Source organism: Musa acuminata, chromosome BXJ3-8 (genome assembly GCF_036884655.1).
Source record: "Musa acuminata AAA Group cultivar baxijiao chromosome BXJ3-8, Cavendish_Baxijiao_AAA, whole genome shotgun sequence".
Classification (NCBI taxonomy): Eukaryota; Viridiplantae; Streptophyta; class Magnoliopsida; order Zingiberales; family Musaceae; genus Musa; species Musa acuminata.
This window is the reverse complement of record NC_088356.1, coordinates 30,946,770-30,963,891: the sequence shown is the minus strand read 5'-3', so window position 1 is coordinate 30,963,891 and position 17,122 is coordinate 30,946,770. Positions and strand designations below refer to the sequence as shown.

The 17,122-nt window shown below is 58.7% G+C and overlaps 40 non-coding genes across 40 annotated transcripts; all 40 read left to right on the top strand.

The window, feature by feature from the left end:
• Positions 1–244: 244 nt before the first annotated feature.
• On the top strand, positions 245–363 carry LOC135646742 (5S ribosomal RNA). The gene has a single exon (XR_010499493.1). It is a non-coding gene; the product is annotated as a 5S ribosomal RNA (ribosomal RNA).
• A 308-nt stretch (positions 364–671) lies between these two features.
• Positions 672–790, top strand: LOC135647195 (5S ribosomal RNA). Its single transcript, XR_010499936.1, has one exon. It is a non-coding gene; the product is annotated as a 5S ribosomal RNA (ribosomal RNA).
• Positions 791–1,098: 308 nt separating this feature from the next.
• Positions 1,099–1,217, top strand: LOC135646741 (5S ribosomal RNA). The gene has a single exon (XR_010499492.1). It is a non-coding gene; the product is annotated as a 5S ribosomal RNA (ribosomal RNA).
• A 308-nt stretch (positions 1,218–1,525) lies between these two features.
• Positions 1,526–1,644, top strand: LOC135646740 (5S ribosomal RNA). The gene has a single exon (XR_010499491.1). It is a non-coding gene; the product is annotated as a 5S ribosomal RNA (ribosomal RNA).
• A 308-nt stretch (positions 1,645–1,952) lies between these two features.
• LOC135647071 (5S ribosomal RNA) lies at positions 1,953–2,071 on the top strand. Its single transcript, XR_010499815.1, has one exon. It is a non-coding gene; the product is annotated as a 5S ribosomal RNA (ribosomal RNA).
• Positions 2,072–2,379: 308 nt separating this feature from the next.
• LOC135646739 (5S ribosomal RNA) lies at positions 2,380–2,498 on the top strand. The gene has a single exon (XR_010499490.1). It is a non-coding gene; the product is annotated as a 5S ribosomal RNA (ribosomal RNA).
• Positions 2,499–2,806: 308 nt separating this feature from the next.
• On the top strand, positions 2,807–2,925 carry LOC135646737 (5S ribosomal RNA). The gene has a single exon (XR_010499488.1). It is a non-coding gene; the product is annotated as a 5S ribosomal RNA (ribosomal RNA).
• A 308-nt stretch (positions 2,926–3,233) lies between these two features.
• LOC135646736 (5S ribosomal RNA) lies at positions 3,234–3,352 on the top strand. The gene has a single exon (XR_010499487.1). It is a non-coding gene; the product is annotated as a 5S ribosomal RNA (ribosomal RNA).
• Positions 3,353–3,660: 308 nt separating this feature from the next.
• On the top strand, positions 3,661–3,779 carry LOC135646735 (5S ribosomal RNA). Its single transcript, XR_010499486.1, has one exon. It is a non-coding gene; the product is annotated as a 5S ribosomal RNA (ribosomal RNA).
• A 308-nt stretch (positions 3,780–4,087) lies between these two features.
• LOC135646734 (5S ribosomal RNA) lies at positions 4,088–4,206 on the top strand. Its single transcript, XR_010499485.1, has one exon. It is a non-coding gene; the product is annotated as a 5S ribosomal RNA (ribosomal RNA).
• Positions 4,207–4,514: 308 nt separating this feature from the next.
• Positions 4,515–4,633, top strand: LOC135646733 (5S ribosomal RNA). Its single transcript, XR_010499484.1, has one exon. It is a non-coding gene; the product is annotated as a 5S ribosomal RNA (ribosomal RNA).
• A 308-nt stretch (positions 4,634–4,941) lies between these two features.
• On the top strand, positions 4,942–5,060 carry LOC135646732 (5S ribosomal RNA). Its single transcript, XR_010499483.1, has one exon. It is a non-coding gene; the product is annotated as a 5S ribosomal RNA (ribosomal RNA).
• Positions 5,061–5,368: 308 nt separating this feature from the next.
• On the top strand, positions 5,369–5,487 carry LOC135646731 (5S ribosomal RNA). The gene has a single exon (XR_010499482.1). It is a non-coding gene; the product is annotated as a 5S ribosomal RNA (ribosomal RNA).
• A 308-nt stretch (positions 5,488–5,795) lies between these two features.
• Positions 5,796–5,914, top strand: LOC135647482 (5S ribosomal RNA). Its single transcript, XR_010500219.1, has one exon. It is a non-coding gene; the product is annotated as a 5S ribosomal RNA (ribosomal RNA).
• A 308-nt stretch (positions 5,915–6,222) lies between these two features.
• LOC135646730 (5S ribosomal RNA) lies at positions 6,223–6,341 on the top strand. The gene has a single exon (XR_010499481.1). It is a non-coding gene; the product is annotated as a 5S ribosomal RNA (ribosomal RNA).
• Positions 6,342–6,649: 308 nt separating this feature from the next.
• On the top strand, positions 6,650–6,768 carry LOC135646729 (5S ribosomal RNA). Its single transcript, XR_010499480.1, has one exon. It is a non-coding gene; the product is annotated as a 5S ribosomal RNA (ribosomal RNA).
• A 308-nt stretch (positions 6,769–7,076) lies between these two features.
• LOC135646728 (5S ribosomal RNA) lies at positions 7,077–7,195 on the top strand. Its single transcript, XR_010499479.1, has one exon. It is a non-coding gene; the product is annotated as a 5S ribosomal RNA (ribosomal RNA).
• Positions 7,196–7,503: 308 nt separating this feature from the next.
• LOC135646726 (5S ribosomal RNA) lies at positions 7,504–7,622 on the top strand. Its single transcript, XR_010499477.1, has one exon. It is a non-coding gene; the product is annotated as a 5S ribosomal RNA (ribosomal RNA).
• A 308-nt stretch (positions 7,623–7,930) lies between these two features.
• Positions 7,931–8,049, top strand: LOC135646725 (5S ribosomal RNA). The gene has a single exon (XR_010499476.1). It is a non-coding gene; the product is annotated as a 5S ribosomal RNA (ribosomal RNA).
• Positions 8,050–8,357: 308 nt separating this feature from the next.
• On the top strand, positions 8,358–8,476 carry LOC135646724 (5S ribosomal RNA). The gene has a single exon (XR_010499475.1). It is a non-coding gene; the product is annotated as a 5S ribosomal RNA (ribosomal RNA).
• Positions 8,477–8,784: 308 nt separating this feature from the next.
• Positions 8,785–8,903, top strand: LOC135646723 (5S ribosomal RNA). The gene has a single exon (XR_010499474.1). It is a non-coding gene; the product is annotated as a 5S ribosomal RNA (ribosomal RNA).
• A 308-nt stretch (positions 8,904–9,211) lies between these two features.
• Positions 9,212–9,330, top strand: LOC135646721 (5S ribosomal RNA). The gene has a single exon (XR_010499473.1). It is a non-coding gene; the product is annotated as a 5S ribosomal RNA (ribosomal RNA).
• Positions 9,331–9,638: 308 nt separating this feature from the next.
• On the top strand, positions 9,639–9,757 carry LOC135646720 (5S ribosomal RNA). The gene has a single exon (XR_010499472.1). It is a non-coding gene; the product is annotated as a 5S ribosomal RNA (ribosomal RNA).
• Positions 9,758–10,065: 308 nt separating this feature from the next.
• LOC135646719 (5S ribosomal RNA) lies at positions 10,066–10,184 on the top strand. The gene has a single exon (XR_010499471.1). It is a non-coding gene; the product is annotated as a 5S ribosomal RNA (ribosomal RNA).
• Positions 10,185–10,492: 308 nt separating this feature from the next.
• Positions 10,493–10,611, top strand: LOC135646718 (5S ribosomal RNA). The gene has a single exon (XR_010499470.1). It is a non-coding gene; the product is annotated as a 5S ribosomal RNA (ribosomal RNA).
• Positions 10,612–10,919: 308 nt separating this feature from the next.
• Positions 10,920–11,038, top strand: LOC135646717 (5S ribosomal RNA). The gene has a single exon (XR_010499469.1). It is a non-coding gene; the product is annotated as a 5S ribosomal RNA (ribosomal RNA).
• Positions 11,039–11,346: 308 nt separating this feature from the next.
• LOC135646716 (5S ribosomal RNA) lies at positions 11,347–11,465 on the top strand. The gene has a single exon (XR_010499467.1). It is a non-coding gene; the product is annotated as a 5S ribosomal RNA (ribosomal RNA).
• A 308-nt stretch (positions 11,466–11,773) lies between these two features.
• LOC135646714 (5S ribosomal RNA) lies at positions 11,774–11,892 on the top strand. Its single transcript, XR_010499465.1, has one exon. It is a non-coding gene; the product is annotated as a 5S ribosomal RNA (ribosomal RNA).
• Positions 11,893–12,200: 308 nt separating this feature from the next.
• LOC135646713 (5S ribosomal RNA) lies at positions 12,201–12,319 on the top strand. The gene has a single exon (XR_010499464.1). It is a non-coding gene; the product is annotated as a 5S ribosomal RNA (ribosomal RNA).
• A 308-nt stretch (positions 12,320–12,627) lies between these two features.
• LOC135646712 (5S ribosomal RNA) lies at positions 12,628–12,746 on the top strand. Its single transcript, XR_010499463.1, has one exon. It is a non-coding gene; the product is annotated as a 5S ribosomal RNA (ribosomal RNA).
• Positions 12,747–13,054: 308 nt separating this feature from the next.
• Positions 13,055–13,173, top strand: LOC135646710 (5S ribosomal RNA). Its single transcript, XR_010499462.1, has one exon. It is a non-coding gene; the product is annotated as a 5S ribosomal RNA (ribosomal RNA).
• A 308-nt stretch (positions 13,174–13,481) lies between these two features.
• On the top strand, positions 13,482–13,600 carry LOC135646709 (5S ribosomal RNA). Its single transcript, XR_010499461.1, has one exon. It is a non-coding gene; the product is annotated as a 5S ribosomal RNA (ribosomal RNA).
• A 308-nt stretch (positions 13,601–13,908) lies between these two features.
• LOC135646708 (5S ribosomal RNA) lies at positions 13,909–14,027 on the top strand. The gene has a single exon (XR_010499460.1). It is a non-coding gene; the product is annotated as a 5S ribosomal RNA (ribosomal RNA).
• Positions 14,028–14,335: 308 nt separating this feature from the next.
• Positions 14,336–14,454, top strand: LOC135646707 (5S ribosomal RNA). The gene has a single exon (XR_010499459.1). It is a non-coding gene; the product is annotated as a 5S ribosomal RNA (ribosomal RNA).
• A 308-nt stretch (positions 14,455–14,762) lies between these two features.
• On the top strand, positions 14,763–14,881 carry LOC135646706 (5S ribosomal RNA). The gene has a single exon (XR_010499458.1). It is a non-coding gene; the product is annotated as a 5S ribosomal RNA (ribosomal RNA).
• A 308-nt stretch (positions 14,882–15,189) lies between these two features.
• Positions 15,190–15,308, top strand: LOC135646705 (5S ribosomal RNA). The gene has a single exon (XR_010499457.1). It is a non-coding gene; the product is annotated as a 5S ribosomal RNA (ribosomal RNA).
• Positions 15,309–15,616: 308 nt separating this feature from the next.
• On the top strand, positions 15,617–15,735 carry LOC135646704 (5S ribosomal RNA). Its single transcript, XR_010499456.1, has one exon. It is a non-coding gene; the product is annotated as a 5S ribosomal RNA (ribosomal RNA).
• A 308-nt stretch (positions 15,736–16,043) lies between these two features.
• Positions 16,044–16,162, top strand: LOC135646702 (5S ribosomal RNA). The gene has a single exon (XR_010499454.1). It is a non-coding gene; the product is annotated as a 5S ribosomal RNA (ribosomal RNA).
• A 308-nt stretch (positions 16,163–16,470) lies between these two features.
• On the top strand, positions 16,471–16,589 carry LOC135646701 (5S ribosomal RNA). The gene has a single exon (XR_010499453.1). It is a non-coding gene; the product is annotated as a 5S ribosomal RNA (ribosomal RNA).
• Positions 16,590–16,897: 308 nt separating this feature from the next.
• LOC135646700 (5S ribosomal RNA) lies at positions 16,898–17,016 on the top strand. The gene has a single exon (XR_010499452.1). It is a non-coding gene; the product is annotated as a 5S ribosomal RNA (ribosomal RNA).
• The last annotated feature ends 106 nt before the right edge of the window (positions 17,017–17,122 follow it).

The window sequence follows — 17,122 nt, the reverse complement described above, 5'->3', positions numbered from 1 at the left end:
GAATTTGCCGTGACCGCTACGCAGTCAGTCTCGTGGGGCTCGGAGAGAGGTTTCCGGAATGGGGTCGCAATAGCGATTCCGAGTTCGTTCGACAAAGTCCCGATGGTTTCGGCGCGCGCTTGCCGTGTCCGGTAATGGCGATTCCGAGATCCGACAATGGCGACTCCGAGATCGTTCGACAGGTTTAGAGGCTCCATACTCCGTCCGCTACGTGCACAAAGGCGAGGGACGACGCAAACATAGCGAGTGCGATCACACCAGCACTAAAGCACCGGATCCCATCAGAACTCCGAAGTCAAGCGTGCTTGGGCGAGAGTAGTACTAGGATGGGTGACCCCCTGGGAAGTCCTCGTGTTGCACTCCTTTTTGCGCCCCGAGCGACCAAAACCTCTCCCGTCGACCTCCGAGGCGATGGTTTTGGGCCTCGGAATTTGCCGTGACCGCTACGCAGTCAGTCTCGTGGGGCTCGGAGAGAGGTTTCCGGAATGGGGTCGCAATAGCGATTCCGAGTTCGTTCGACAAAGTCCCGATGGTTTCGGCGCGCGCTTGCCGTGTCCGGTAATGGCGATTCCGAGATCCGACAATGGCGACTCCGAGATCGTTCGACAGGTTTAGAGGCTCCATACTCCGTCCGCTACGTGCACAAAGGCGAGGGACGACGCAAACAGAGCGAGTGCGATCACACCAGCACTAAAGCACTGGATCCCATCAGAACTCCGAAGTCAAGCGTGCTTGGGCGAGAGTAGTACTAGGATGGGTGACCCCCTGGGAAGTCCTCGTGTTGCACTCCTTTTTGCGCCCCGAGCGACCAAAACCTCTCCCGTCGACCTCCGAGGCGATGGTTTTGGGCCTCGGAATTTGCCGTGACCGCTACGCAGTCAGTCTCGTGGGGCTCGGAGAGAGGTTTCCGGAATGGGGTCGCAATAGCGATTCCGAGTTCGTTCGACAAAGTCCCGATGGTTTCGGCGCGCGCTTGCCGTGTCCGGTAATGGCGATTCCGAGATCCGACAATGGCGACTCCGAGATCGTTCGACAGGTTTAGAGGCTCCATACTCCGTCCGCTACGTGCACAAAGGCGAGGGACGACGCAAACAGAGCGAGTGCGATCACACCAGCACTAAAGCACCGGATCCCATCAGAACTCCGAAGTCAAGCGTGCTTGGGCGAGAGTAGTACTAGGATGGGTGACCCCCTGGGAAGTCCTCGTGTTGCACTCCTTTTTGCGCCCCGAGCGACCAAAACCTCTCCCGTCGACCTCCGAGGCGATGGTTTTGGGCCTCGGAATTTGCCGTGACCACTACGCAGTCAGTCTCGTGGGGCTCGGAGAGAGGTTTCCGGAATGGGGTCGCAATAGCGATTCCGAGTTCGTTCGACAAAGTCCCGATGGTTTCGGCGCGCGCTTGCCGTGTCCGGTAATGGCGATTCCGAGATCCGACAATGGCGACTCCGAGATCGTTCGACAGGTTTAGAGGCTCCATACTCTGTCCGCTACGTGCACAAAGGCGAGGGACGACGCAAACAGAGCGAGTGCGATCACACCAGCACTAAAGCACCGGATCCCATCAGAACTCCGAAGTCAAGCGTGCTTGGGCGAGAGTAGTACTAGGATGGGTGACCCCCTGGGAAGTCCTCGTGTTGCACTCCTTTTTGCGCCCCGAGCGACCAAAACCTCTCCCGTCGACCTCCGAGGCGATGGTTTTGGGCCTCGGAATTTGCCGTGACCGCTACGCAGTTAGTCTCGTGGGGCTCGGAGAGAGGTTTCCGGAATGGGGTCGCAATAGCGATTCCGAGTTCGTTCGACAAAGTCCCGATGGTTTCGGCGCGCGCTTGCCGTGTCCGGTAATGGCGATTCCGAGATCCGACAATGGCGACTCCGAGATCGTTCGACAGGTTTAGAGGCTCCATACTCCGTCCGCTACGTGCACAAAGGCGAGGGACGACGCAAACAGAGCGAGTGCGATCACACCAGCACTAAAGCACCGGATCCCATCAGAACTCCGAAGTCAAGCGTGCTTGGGCGAGAGTAGTACTAGGATGGGTGACCCCTTGGGAAGTCCTCGTGTTGCACTCCTTTTTGCGCCCCGAGCGACCAAAACCTCTCCCGTCGACCTCCGAGGCGATGGTTTTGGGCCTCGGAATTTGCCGTGACCGCTACGCAGTCAGTCTCGTGGGGCTCGGAGAGAGGTTTCCGGAATGGGGTCGCAATAGCGATTCCGAGTTCGTTCGACAAAGTCCCGATGGTTTCGGCGCGCGCTTGCCGTGTCCGGTAATGGCGATTCCGAGATCCGACAATGGCGACTCCGAGATCGTTCGACAGGTTTAGAGGCTCCATACTCCGTCCGCTACGTGCACAAAGGCGAGGGACGACGCAAACAGAGCGAGTGCGATCACACCAGCACTAAAGCACCGGATCCCATCAGAACTCCGAAGTCAAGCGTGCTTGGGCGAGAGTAGTACTAGGATGGGTGACCCCCTGGGAAGTCCTCGTGTTGCACTCCTTTTTGCGCCCCGAGCGACCAAAACCTCTCCCGTCGACCTCCGAGGCGATGGTTTTGGGCCTCGGAATTTGCCGTGACCGCTACGCAGTCAGTCTCGTGGGGCTCGGAGAGAGGTTTCCGGAATGGGGTCGCAATAGCGATTCCGAGTTCGTTCGACAAAGTCCCGATGGTTTCGGCGCGCGCTTGCCGTGTCCGGTAATGGCGATTCCGAGATCCGACAATGGCGACTCCGAGATCGTTCGACAGGTTTAGAGGCTCCATACTCCGTCCGCTACGTGCACAAAGGCGAGGGACGACGCAAACATAGCGAGTGCGATCACACCAGCACTAAAGCACCGGATCCCATCAGAACTCCGAAGTCAAGCGTGCTTGGGCGAGAGTAGTACTAGGATGGGTGACCCCCTGGGAAGTCCTCGTGTTGCACTCCTTTTTGCGCCCCGAGCGACCAAAACCTCTCCCGTCGACCTCCGAGGCGATGGTTTTGGGCCTCGGAATTTGCCGTGACCGCTACGCAGTCAGTCTCGTGGGGCTCGGAGAGAGGTTTCCGGAATGGGGTCGCAATAGCGATTCCGAGTTCGTTCGACAAAGTCCCGATGGTTTCGGCGCGCGCTTGCCGTGTCCGGTAATGGCGATTCCGAGATCCGACAATGGCGACTCCGAGATCGTTCGACAGGTTTAGAGGCTCCATACTCCGTCCGCTACGTGCACAAAGGCGAGGGACGACGCAAACATAGCGAGTGCGATCACACCAGCACTAAAGCACCGGATCCCATCAGAACTCCGAAGTCAAGCGTGCTTGGGCGAGAGTAGTACTAGGATGGGTGACCCCCTGGGAAGTCCTCGTGTTGCACTCCTTTTTGCGCCCCGAGCGACCAAAACCTCTCCCGTCGACCTCCGAGGCGATGGTTTTGGGCCTCGGAATTTGCCGTGACCGCTACGCAGTCAGTCTCGTGGGGCTCGGAGAGAGGTTTCCGGAATGGGGTCGCAATAGCGATTCCGAGTTCGTTCGACAAAGTCCCGATGGTTTCGGCGCGCGCTTGCCGTGTCCGGTAATGGCGATTCCGAGATCCGACAATGGCGACTCCGAGATCGTTCGACAGGTTTAGAGGCTCCATACTCCGTCCGCTACGTGCACAAAGGCGAGGGACGACGCAAACATAGCGAGTGCGATCACACCAGCACTAAAGCACCGGATCCCATCAGAACTCCGAAGTCAAGCGTGCTTGGGCGAGAGTAGTACTAGGATGGGTGACCCCCTGGGAAGTCCTCGTGTTGCACTCCTTTTTGCGCCCCGAGCGACCAAAACCTCTCCCGTCGACCTCCGAGGCGATGGTTTTGGGCCTCGGAATTTGCCGTGACCGCTACGCAGTCAGTCTCGTGGGGCTCGGAGAGAGGTTTCCGGAATGGGGTCGCAATAGCGATTCCGAGTTCGTTCGACAAAGTCCCTATGGTTTCGGCGCGCGCTTGCCGTGTCCGGTAATGGCGATCCCGAGATCCGACAATGGCGACTCCGAGATCGTTCGACAGGTTTAGAGGCTCCATACTCCGTCCGCTACGTGCACAAAGGCGAGGGACGACGCAAACAGAGCGAGTGCGATCACACCAGCACTAAAGCACCGGATCCCATCAGAACTCCGAAGTCAAGCGTGCTTGGGCGAGAGTAGTACTAGGATGGGTGACCCCCTGGGAAGTCCTCGTGTTGCACTCCTTTTTGCGCCCCGAGCGACCAAAACCTCTCCCGTCGACCTCCGAGGCGATGGTTTTGGGCCTCGGAATTTGCCGTGACCGCTACGCAGTCAGTCTCGTGGGGCTCGGAGAGAGGTTTCCGGAATGGGGTCGCAATAGCGATTCCGAGTTCGTTCGACAAAGTCCCGATGGTTTCGGCGCGCGCTTGCCGTGTCCGGTAATGGCGATTCCGAGATCCGACAATGGCGACTCCGAGATCGTTCGACAGGTTTAGAGGCTCCATACTCCGTCCGCTACGTGCACAAAGGCGAGGGACGACGCAAACAGAGCGAGTGCGATCACACCAGCACTAAAGCACCGGATCCCATCAGAACTCCGAAGTCAAGCGTGCTTGGGCGAGAGTAGTACTAGGATGGGTGACCCCCTGGGAAGTCCTCGTGTTGCACTCCTTTTTGCGCCCCGAGCGACCAAAACCTCTCCCGTCGACCTCCGAGGCGATGGTTTTGGGCCTCGGAATTTGCCGTGACCGCTACGCAGTCAGTCTCGTGGGGCTCGGAGAGAGGTTTCCGGAATGGGGTCGCAATAGCGATTCCGAGTTCGTTCGACAAAGTCCCGATGGTTTCGGCGCGCGCTTGCCGTGTCCGGTAATGGCGATTCCGAGATCCGACAATGGCGACTCCGAGATCGTTCGACAGGTTTAGAGGCTCCATACTCCGTCCGCTACGTGCACAAAGGCGAGGGACGACGCAAACAGAGCGAGTGCGATCACACCAGCACTAAAGCACCGGATCCCATCAGAACTCCGAAGTCAAGCGTGCTTGGGCGAGAGTAGTACTAGGATGGGTGACCCCCTGGGAAGTCCTCGTGTTGCACTCCTTTTTGCGCCCCGAGCGACCAAAACCTCTCCCGTCGACCTCCGAGGCGATGGTTTTGGGCCTCGGAATTTGCCGTGACCGCTACGCAGTCAGTCTCGTGGGGCTCGGAGAGAGGTTTCCGGAATGGGGTCGCAATAGCGATTCCGAGTTCGTTCGACAAAGTCCCGATGGTTTCGGCGCGCGCTTGCCGTGTCCGGTAATGGCGATTCCGAGATCCGACAATGGCGACTCCGAGATCGTTCGACAGGTTTAGAGGCTCCATACTCCGTCCGCTACGTGCACAAAGGCGAGGGACGACGCAAACATAGCGAGTGCGATCACACCAGCACTAAAGCACCGGATCCCATCAGAACTCCGAAGTCAAGCGTGCTTGGGCGAGAGTAGTACTAGGATGGGTGACCCCCTGGGAAGTCCTCGTGTTGCACTCCTTTTTGCGCCCCGAGCGACCAAAACCTCTCCCGTCGACCTCCGAGGCGATGGTTTTGGGCCTCGGAATTTGCCGTGACCGCTACGCAGTCAGTCTCGTGGGGCTCGGAGAGAGGTTTCCGGAATGGGGTCGCAATAGCGATTCCGAGTTCGTTCGACAAAGTCCCGATGGTTTCGGCGCGCGCTTGCCGTGTCCGGTAATGGCGATTCCGAGATCCGACAATGGCGACTCCGAGATCGTTCGACAGGTTTAGAGGCTCCATACTCCGTCCGCTACGTGCACAAAGGCGAGGGACGACGCAAACAGAGCGAGTGCGATCACACCAGCACTAAAGCACCGGATCCCATCAGAACTCCGAAGTCAAGCGTGCTTGGGCGAGAGTAGTACTAGGATGGGTGACACCCTGGGAAGTCCTCGTGTTGCACTCCTTTTTGCGCCCCGAGCGACAAAAACCTCTCCCGTCGACCTCCGAGGCGATGGTTTTGGGCCTCGGAATTTGCCGTGACCGCTACGCAGTCAGTCTCGTGGGGCTCGGAGAGAGGTTTCCGGAATGGGGTCGCAATAGCGATTCCGAGTTCGTTCGACAAAGTCCCGATGGTTTCGGCGCGCGCTTGCCGTGTCCGGTAATGGCGATTCCGAGATCCGACAATGGCGACTCCGAGATCGTTCGACAGGTTTAGAGGCTCCATACTCCGTCCGCTACGTGCACAAAGGCGAGGGACGACGCAAACATAGCGAGTGCGATCACACCAGCACTAAAGCACCGGATCCCATCAGAACTCCGAAGTCAAGCGTGCTTGGGCGAGAGTAGTACTAGGATGGGTGACCCCCTGGGAAGTCCTCGTGTTGCACTCCTTTTTGCGCCCCGAGCGACCAAAACCTCTCCCGTCGACCTCCGAGGCGATGGTTTTGGGCCTCGGAATTTGCCGTGACCGCTACGCAGTCAGTCTCGTGGGGCTCGGAGAGAGGTTTCCGGAATGGGGTCGCAATAGCGATTCCGAGTTCGTTCGACAAAGTCCCGATGGTTTCGGCGCGCGCTTGCCGTGTCCGGTAATGGCGATCCCGAGATCCGACAATGGCGACTCCGAGATCGTTCGACAGGTTTAGAGGCTCCATACTCCGTCCGCTACGTGCACAAAGGCGAGGGACGACGCAAACAGAGCGAGTGCGATCACACCAGCACTAAAGCACCGGATCCCATCAGAACTCCGAAGTCAAGCGTGCTTGGGCGAGAGTAGTACTAGGATGGGTGACCCCCTGGGAAGTCCTCGTGTTGCACTCCTTTTTGCGCCCCGAGCGACCAAAACCTCTCCCGTCGACCTCCGAGGCGATGGTTTTGGGCCTCGGAATTTGCCGTGACCGCTACGCAGTCAGTCTCGTGGGGCTCGGAGAGAGGTTTCCGGAATGGGGTCGCAATAGCGATTCCGAGTTCGTTCGACAAAGTCCCGATGGTTTCGGCGCGCGCTTGCCGTGTCCGGTAATGGCGATTCCGAGATCCGACAATGGCGACTCCGAGATCGTTCGACAGGTTTAGAGGCTCCATACTCCGTCCGCTACGTGCACAAAGGCGAGGGACGACGCAAACATAGCGAGTGCGATCACACCAGCACTAAAGCACCGGATCCCATCAGAACTCCGAAGTCAAGCGTGCTTGGGCGAGAGTAGTACTAGGATGGGTGACCCCCTGGGAAGTCCTCGTGTTGCACTCCTTTTTGCGCCCCGAGCGACCAAAACCTCTCCCGTCGACCTCCGAGGCGATGGTTTTGGGCCTCGGAATTTGCCGTGACCGCTACGCAGTCAGTCTCGTGGGGCTCGGAGAGAGGTTTCCGGAATGGGGTCGCAATAGCGATTCCGAGTTCGTTCGACAAAGTCCCGATGGTTTCGGCGCGCGCTTGCCGTGTCCGGTAATGGCGATCCCGAGATCCGACAATGGCGACTCCGAGATCGTTCGACAGGTTTAGAGGCTCCATACTCCGTCCGCTACGTGCACAAAGGCGAGGGACGACGCAAACAGAGCGAGTGCGATCACACCAGCACTAAAGCACCGGATCCCATCAGAACTCCGAAGTCAAGCGTGCTTGGGCGAGAGTAGTACTAGGATGGGTGACCCCCTGGGAAGTCCTCGTGTTGCACTCCTTTTTGCGCCCCGAGCGACCAAAACCTCTCCCGTCGACCTCCGAGGCGATGGTTTTGGGCCTCGGAATTTGCCGTGACCGCTACGCAGTCAGTCTCGTGGGGCTCGGAGAGAGGTTTCCGGAATGGGGTCGCAATAGCGATTCCGAGTTCGTTCGACAAAGTCCCGATGGTTTCGGCGCGCGCTTGCCGTGTCCGGTAATGGCGATTCCGAGATCCGACAATGGCGACTCCGAGATCGTTCGACAGGTTTAGAGGCTCCATACTCCGTCCGCTACGTGCACAAAGGCGAGGGACGACGCAAACATAGCGAGTGCGATCACACCAGCACTAAAGCACCGGATCCCATCAGAACTCCGAAGTCAAGCGTGCTTGGGCGAGAGTAGTACTAGGATGGGTGACCCCCTGGGAAGTCCTCGTGTTGCACTCCTTTTTGCGCCCCGAGCGACCAAAACCTCTCCCGTCGACCTCCGAGGCGATGGTTTTGGGCCTCGGAATTTGCCGTGACCGCTACGCAGTCAGTCTCGTGGGGCTCGGAGAGAGGTTTCCGGAATGGGGTCGCAATAGCGATTCCGAGTTCGTTCGACAAAGTCCCGATGGTTTCGGCGCGCGCTTGCCGTGTCCGGTAATGGCGATCCCGAGATCCGACAATGGCGACTCCGAGATCGTTCGACAGGTTTAGAGGCTCCATACTCCGTCCGCTACGTGCACAAAGGCGAGGGACGACGCAAACAGAGCGAGTGCGATCACACCAGCACTAAAGCACCGGATCCCATCAGAACTCCGAAGTCAAGCGTGCTTGGGCGAGAGTAGTACTAGGATGGGTGACCCCCTGGGAAGTCCTCGTGTTGCACTCCTTTTTGCGCCCCGAGCGACCAAAACCTCTCCCGTCGACCTCCGAGGCGATGGTTTTGGGCCTCGGAATTTGCCGTGACCACTACGCAGTCAGTCTCGTGGGGCTCGGAGAGAGGTTTCCGGAATGGGGTCGCAATAGCGATTCCGAGTTCGTTCGACAAAGTCCCGATGGTTTCGGCGCGCGCTTGCCGTGTCCGGTAATGGCGATTCCGAGATCCGACAATGGCGACTCCGAGATCGTTCGACAGGTTTAGAGGCTCCATACTCCGTCCGCTACGTGCACAAAGGCGAGGGACGACGCAAACATAGCGAGTGCGATCACACCAGCACTAAAGCACCGGATCCCATCAGAACTCCGAAGTCAAGCGTGCTTGGGCGAGAGTAGTACTAGGATGGGTGACCCCCTGGGAAGTCCTCGTGTTGCACTCCTTTTTGCGCCCCGAGCGACCAAAACCTCTCCCGTCGACCTCCGAGGCGATGGTTTTGGGCCTCGGAATTTGCCGTGACCGCTACGCAGTCAGTCTCGTGGGGCTCGGAGAGAGGTTTCCGGAATGGGGTCGCAATAGCGATTCCGAGTTCGTTCGACAAAGTCCCGATGGTTTCGGCGCGCGCTTGCCGTGTCCGGTAATGGCGATCCCGAGATCCGACAATGGCGACTCCGAGATCGTTCGACAGGTTTAGAGGCTCCATACTCCGTCCGCTACGTGCACAAAGGCGAGGGACGACGCAAACAGAGCGAGTGCGATCACACCAGCACTAAAGCACCGGATCCCATCAGAACTCCGAAGTCAAGCGTGCTTGGGCGAGAGTAGTACTAGGATGGGTGACCCCCTGGGAAGTCCTCGTGTTGCACTCCTTTTTGCGCCCCGAGCGACCAAAACCTCTCCCGTCGACCTCCGAGGCGATGGTTTTGGGCCTCGGAATTTGCCGTGACCGCTACGCAGTCAGTCTCGTGGGGCTCGGAGAGAGGTTTCCGGAATGGGGTCGCAATAGCGATTCCGAGTTCGTTCGACAAAGTCCCGATGGTTTCGGCGCGCGCTTGCCGTGTCCGGTAATGGCGATTCCGAGATCCGACAATGGCGACTCCGAGATCGTTCGACAGGTTTAGAGGCTCCATACTCCGTCCGCTACGTGCACAAAGGCGAGGGACGACGCAAACATAGCGAGTGCGATCACACCAGCACTAAAGCACCGGATCCCATCAGAACTCCGAAGTCAAGCGTGCTTGGGCGAGAGTAGTACTAGGATGGGTGACCCCCTGGGAAGTCCTCGTGTTGCACTCCTTTTTGCGCCCCGAGCGACCAAAACCTCTCCCGTCGACCTCCGAGGCGATGGTTTTGGGCCTCGGAATTTGCCGTGACCGCTACGCAGTCAGTCTCGTGGGGCTCGGAGAGAGGTTTCCGGAATGGGGTCGCAATAGCGATTCCGAGTTCGTTCGACAAAGTCCCGATGGTTTCGGCGCGCGCTTGCCGTGTCCGGTAATGGCGATCCCGAGATCCGACAATGGCGACTCCGAGATCGTTCGACAGGTTTAGAGGCTCCATACTCCGTCCGCTACGTGCACAAAGGCGAGGGACGACGCAAACAGAGCGAGTGCGATCACACCAGCACTAAAGCACCGGATCCCATCAGAACTCCGAAGTCAAGCGTGCTTGGGCGAGAGTAGTACTAGGATGGGTGACCCCCTGGGAAGTCCTCGTGTTGCACTCCTTTTTGCGCCCCGAGCGACCAAAACCTCTCCCGTCGACCTCCGAGGCGATGGTTTTGGGCCTCGGAATTTGCCGTGACCACTACGCAGTCAGTCTCGTGGGGCTCGGAGAGAGGTTTCCGGAATGGGGTCGCAATAGCGATTCCGAGTTCGTTCGACAAAGTCCCGATGGTTTCGGCGCGCGCTTGCCGTGTCCGGTAATGGCGATTCCGAGATCCGACAATGGCGACTCCGAGATCGTTCGACAGGTTTAGAGGCTCCATACTCCGTCCGCTACGTGCACAAAGGCGAGGGACGACGCAAACATAGCGAGTGCGATCACACCAGCACTAAAGCACCGGATCCCATCAGAACTCCGAAGTCAAGCGTGCTTGGGCGAGAGTAGTACTAGGATGGGTGACCCCCTGGGAAGTCCTCGTGTTGCACTCCTTTTTGCGCCCCGAGCGACCAAAACCTCTCCCGTCGACCTCCGAGGCGATGGTTTTGGGCCTCGGAATTTGCCGTGACCGCTACGCAGTCAGTCTCGTGGGGCTCGGAGAGAGGTTTCCGGAATGGGGTCGCAATAGCGATTCCGAGTTCGTTCGACAAAGTCCCGATGGTTTCGGCGCGCGCTTGCCGTGTCCGGTAATGGCGATCCCGAGATCCGACAATGGCGACTCCGAGATCGTTCGACAGGTTTAGAGGCTCCATACTCCGTCCGCTACGTGCACAAAGGCGAGGGACGACGCAAACAGAGCGAGTGCGATCACACCAGCACTAAAGCACCGGATCCCATCAGAACTCCGAAGTCAAGCGTGCTTGGGCGAGAGTAGTACTAGGATGGGTGACCCCCTGGGAAGTCCTCGTGTTGCACTCCTTTTTGCGCCCCGAGCGACCAAAACCTCTCCCGTCGACCTCCGAGGCGATGGTTTTGGGCCTCGGAATTTGCCGTGACCGCTACGCAGTCAGTCTCGTGGGGCTCGGAGAGAGGTTTCCGGAATGGGGTCGCAATAGCGATTCCGAGTTCGTTCGACAAAGTCCCGATGGTTTCGGCGCGCGCTTGCCGTGTCCGGTAATGGCGATTCCGAGATCCGACAATGGCGACTCCGAGATCGTTCGACAGGTTTAGAGGCTCCATACTCCGTCCGCTACGTGCACAAAGGCGAGGGACGACGCAAACATAGCGAGTGCGATCACACCAGCACTAAAGCACCGGATCCCATCAGAACTCCGAAGTCAAGCGTGCTTGGGCGAGAGTAGTACTAGGATGGGTGACCCCCTGGGAAGTCCTCGTGTTGCACTCCTTTTTGCGCCCCGAGCGACCAAAACCTCTCCCGTCGACCTCCGAGGCGATGGTTTTGGGCCTCGGAATTTGCCGTGACCGCTACGCAGTCAGTCTCGTGGGGCTCGGAGAGAGGTTTCCGGAATGGGGTCGCAATAGCGATTCCGAGTTCGTTCGACAAAGTCCCGATGGTTTCGGCGCGCGCTTGCCGTGTCCGGTAATGGCGATCCCGAGATCCGACAATGGCGACTCCGAGATCGTTCGACAGGTTTAGAGGCTCCATACTCCGTCCGCTACGTGCACAAAGGCGAGGGACGACGCAAACAGAGCGAGTGCGATCACACCAGCACTAAAGCACCGGATCCCATCAGAACTCCGAAGTCAAGCGTGCTTGGGCGAGAGTAGTACTAGGATGGGTGACCCCCTGGGAAGTCCTCGTGTTGCACTCCTTTTTGCGCCCCGAGCGACCAAAACCTCTCCCGTCGACCTCCGAGGCGATGGTTTTGGGCCTCGGAATTTGCCGTGACCGCTACGCAGTCAGTCTCGTGGGGCTCGGAGAGAGGTTTCCGGAATGGGGTCGCAATAGCGATTCCGAGTTCGTTCGACAAAGTCCCGATGGTTTCGGCGCGCGCTTGCCGTGTCCGGTAATGGCGATTCCGAGATCCGACAATGGCGACTCCGAGATCGTTCGACAGGTTTAGAGGCTCCATACTCCGTCCGCTACGTGCACAAAGGCGAGGGACGACGCAAACAGAGCGAGTGCGATCACACCAGCACTAAAGCACCGGATCCCATCAGAACTCCGAAGTCAAGCGTGCTTGGGCGAGAGTAGTACTAGGATGGGTGACCCCCTGGGAAGTCCTCGTGTTGCACTCCTTTTTGCGCCCCGAGCGACCAAAACCTCTCCCGTCGACCTCCGAGGCGATGGTTTTGGGCCTCGGAATTTGCCGTGACCGCTACGCAGTCAGTCTCGTGCGGCTCGGAGAGAGGTTTCCGGAATGGGGTCGCAATAGCGATTCCGAGTTCGTTCGACAAAGTCCCGATGGTTTCGGCGCGCGCTTGCCGTGTCCGGTAATGGCGATTCCGAGATCCGACAATGGCGACTCCGAGATCGTTCGACAGGTTTAGAGGCTCCATACTCCGTCCGCTACGTGCACAAAGGCGAGGGACGACGCAAACAGAGCGAGTGCGATCACACCAGCACTAAAGCACCGGATCCCATCAGAACTCCGAAGTCAAGCGTGCTTGGGCGAGAGTAGTACTAGGATGGGTGACCCCCTGGGAAGTCCTCGTGTTGCACTCCTTTTTGCGCCCCGAGCGACCAAAACCTCTCCCGTCGACCTCCGAGGCGATGGTTTTGGGCCTCGGAATTTGCCGTGACCGCTACGCAGTCAGTCTCGTGGGGCTCGGAGAGAGGTTTCCGGAATGGGGTCGCAATAGCGATTCCGAGTTCGTTCGACAAAGTCCCGATGGTTTCGGCGCGCGCTTGCCGTGTCCGGTAATGGCGATCCCGAGATCCGACAATGGCGACTCCGAGATCGTTCGACAGGTTTAGAGGCTCCATACTCCGTCCGCTACGTGCACAAAGGCGAGGGACGACGCAAACAGAGCGAGTGCGATCACACCAGCACTAAAGCACCGGATCCCATCAGAACTCCGAAGTCAAGCGTGCTTGGGCGAGAGTAGTACTAGGATGGGTGACCCCCTGGGAAGTCCTCGTGTTGCACTCCTTTTTGCGCCCCGAGCGACCAAAACCTCTCCCGTCGACCTCCGAGGCGATGGTTTTGGGCCTCGGAATTTGCCGTGACCGCTACGCAGTCAGTCTCGTGGGGCTCGGAGAGAGGTTTCCGGAATGGGGTCGCAATAGCGATTCCGAGTTCGTTCGACAAAGTCCCGATGGTTTCGGCGCGCGCTTGCCGTGTCCGGTAATGGCGATTCCGAGATCCGACAATGGCGACTCCGAGATCGTTCGACAGGTTTAGAGGCTCCATACTCCGTCCGCTACGTGCACAAAGGCGAGGGACGACGCAAACATAGCGAGTGCGATCACACCAGCACTAAAGCACCGGATCCCATCAGAACTCCGAAGTCAAGCGTGCTTGGGCGAGAGTAGTACTAGGATGGGTGACCCCCTGGGAAGTCCTCGTGTTGCACTCCTTTTTGCGCCCCGAGCGACCAAAACCTCTCCCGTCGACCTCCGAGGCGATGGTTTTGGGCCTCGGAATTTGCCGTGACCGCTACGCAGTCAGTCTCGTGGGGCTCGGAGAGAGGTTTCCGGAATGGGGTCGCAATAGCGATTCCGAGTTCGTTCGACAAAGTCCCGATGGTTTCGGCGCGCGCTTGCCGTGTCCGGTAATGGCGATCCCGAGATCCGACAATGGCGACTCCGAGATCGTTCGACAGGTTTAGAGGCTCCATACTCCGTCCGCTACGTGCACAAAGGCGAGGGACGACGCAAACAGAGCGAGTGCGATCACACCAGCACTAAAGCACCGGATCCCATCAGAACTCCGAAGTCAAGCGTGCTTGGGCGAGAGTAGTACTAGGATGGGTGACCCCCTGGGAAGTCCTCGTGTTGCACTCCTTTTTGCGCCCCGAGCGACCAAAACCTCTCCCGTCGACCTCCGAGGCGATGGTTTTGGGCCTCGGAATTTGCCGTGACCGCTACGCAGTCAGTCTCGTGGGGCTCGGAGAGAGGTTTCCGGAATGGGGTCGCAATAGCGATTCCGAGTTCGTTCGACAAAGTCCCGATGGTTTCGGCGCGCGCTTGCCGTGTCCGGTAATGGCGATTCCGAGATCCGACAATGGCGACTCCGAGATCGTTCGACAGGTTTAGAGGCTCCAAACTCCGTCCGCTACGTGCACAAAGGCGAGGGACGACGCAAACATAGCGAGTGCGATCACACCAGCACTAAAGCACCGGATCCCATCAGAACTCCGAAGTCAAGCGTGCTTGGGCGAGAGTAGTACTAGGATGGGTGACCCCCTGGGAAGTCCTCGTGTTGCACTCCTTTTTGCGCCCCGAGCGACCAAAACCTCTCCCGTCGACCTCCGAGGCGATGGTTTTGGGCCTCGGAATTTGCCGTGACCGCTACGCAGTCAGTCTCGTGGGGCTCGGAGAGAGGTTTCCGGAATGGGGTCGCAATAGCGATTCCGAGTTCGTTCGACAAAGTCCCGATGGTTTCGGCGCGCGCTTGCCGTGTCCGGTAATGGCGATCCCGAGATCCGACAATGGCGACTCCGAGATCGTTCGACAGGTTTAGAGGCTCCATACTCCGTCCGCTACGTGCACAAAGGCGAGGGACGACGCAAACAGAGCGAGTGCGATCACACCAGCACTAAAGCACCGGATCCCATCAGAACTCCGAAGTCAAGCGTGCTTGGGCGAGAGTAGTACTAGGATGGGTGACCCCCTGGGAAGTCCTCGTGTTGCACTCCTTTTTGCGCCCCGAGCGACCAAAACCTCTCCCGTCGACCTCCGAGGCGATGGTTTTGGGCCTCGGAATTTGCCGTGACCGCTACGCAGTCAGTCTCGTGGGGCTCGGAGAGAGGTTTCCGGAATGGGGTCGCAATAGCGATTCCGAGTTCGTTCGACAAAGTCCCGATGGTTTCGGCGCGCGCTTGCCGTGTCCGGTAATGGCGATTCCGAGATCCGACAATGGCGACTCCGAGATCGTTCGACAGGTTTAGAGGCTCCATACTCCGTCCGCTACGTGCACAAAGGCGAGGGACGACGCAAACATAGCGAGTGCGATCACACCAGCACTAAAGCACCGGATCCCATCAGAACTCCGAAGTCAAGCGTGCTTGGGCGAGAGTAGTACTAGGATGGGTGACCCCCTGGGAAGTCCTCGTGTTGCACTCCTTTTTGCGCCCCGAGCGACCAAAACCTCTCCCGTCGACCTCCGAGGCGATGGTTTTGGGCCTCGGAATTTGCCGTGACCGCTACGCAGTCAGTCTCGTGGGGCTCGGAGAGAGGTTTCCGGAATGGGGTCGCAATAGCGATTCCGAGTTCGTTCGACAAAGTCCCGATGGTTTCGGCGCGCGCTTGCCGTGTCCGGTAATGGCGATCCCGAGATCCGACAATGGCGACTCCGAGATCGTTCGACAGGTTTAGAGGCTCCATACTCCGTCCGCTACGTGCACAAAGGCGAGGGACGACGCAAACAGAGCGAGTGCGATCACACCAGCACTAAAGCACCGGATCCCATCAGAACTCCGAAGTCAAGCGTGCTTGGGCGAGAGTAGTACTAGGATGGGTGACCCCCTGGGAAGTCCTCGTGTTGCACTCCTTTTTGCGCCCCGAGCGACCAAAACCTCTCCCGTCGACCTCCGAGGCGATGGTTTTGGGCCTCGGAATTTGCCGTGACCGCTACGCAGTCAGTCTCGTGGGGCTCGGAGAGAGGTTTCCGGAATGGGGTCGCAATAGCGATTCCGAGTTCGTTCGACAAAGTCCCGATGGTTTCGGCGCGCGCTTGCCGTGTCCGGTAATGGCGATTCCGAGATCCGACAATGGCGACTCCGAGATCGTTCGACAGGTTTAGAGGCTCCATACTCCGTCCGCTACGTGCACAAAGGCGAGGGACGACGCAAACAGAGCGAGTGCGATCACACCAGCACTAAAGCACCGGATCCCATCAGAACTCCGAAGTCAAGCGTGCTTGGGCGAGAGTAGTACTAGGATGGGTGACCCCCTGGGAAGTCCTCGTGTTGCACTCCTTTTTGCGCCCCGAGCGACCAAAACCTCTCCCGTCGACCTCCGAGGCGATGGTTTTGGGCCTCGGAATTTGCCGTGACCGCTACGCAGTCAGTCTCGTGCGGCTCGGAGAGAGGTTTCCGGAATGGGGTCGCAATAGCGATTCCGAGTTCGTTCGACAAAGTCCCGATGGTTTCGGCGCGCGCTTGCCGTGTCCGGTAATGGCGATTCCGAGATCCGACAATGGCGACTCCGAGATCGTTCGACAGGTTTAGAGGCTCCATACTCCGTCCGCTACGTGCACAAAGGCGAGGGACGACGCAAACAGAGCGAGTGCGATCACACCAGCACTAAAGCACCGGATCCCATCAGAACTCCGAAGTCAAGCGTGCTTGGGCGAGAGTAGTACTAGGATGGGTGACCCCCTGGGAAGTCCTCGTGTTGCACTCCTTTTTGCGCCCCGAGCGACCAAAACCTCTCCCGTCGACCTCCGAGGCGATGGTTTTGGGCCTCGGAATTTGCCGTGACCGCTACGCAGTCAGTCTCGTGGGGCTCGGAGAGAGGTTTCCGGAATGGGGTCGCAATAGCGATTCCGAGTTCGTTCGACAAAGTCCCGATGGTTTCGGCGCGCGCTTGCCGTGTCCGGTAATGGCGATTCCGAGATCCGACAATGGCGACTCCGAGATCGTTCGACAGGTTTAGAGGCTCCATACTCCGTCCGCTACGTGCACAAAGGCGAGGGACGACGCAAACAGAGCGAGTGCGATCACACCAGCACTAAAGCACCGGATCCCATCAGAACTCCGAAGTCAAGCGTGCTTGGGCGAGAGTAGTACTAGGATGGGTGACCCCCTGGGAAGTCCTCGTGTTGCACTCCTTTTTGCGCCCCGAGTGACCAAAACCTCTCCCGTCGACCTCCGAGGCGATGGTTTTGGGCCTCGGAATTTGCCGTGACCGCTACGCAGTCAGTCTCGTGCGGCTCG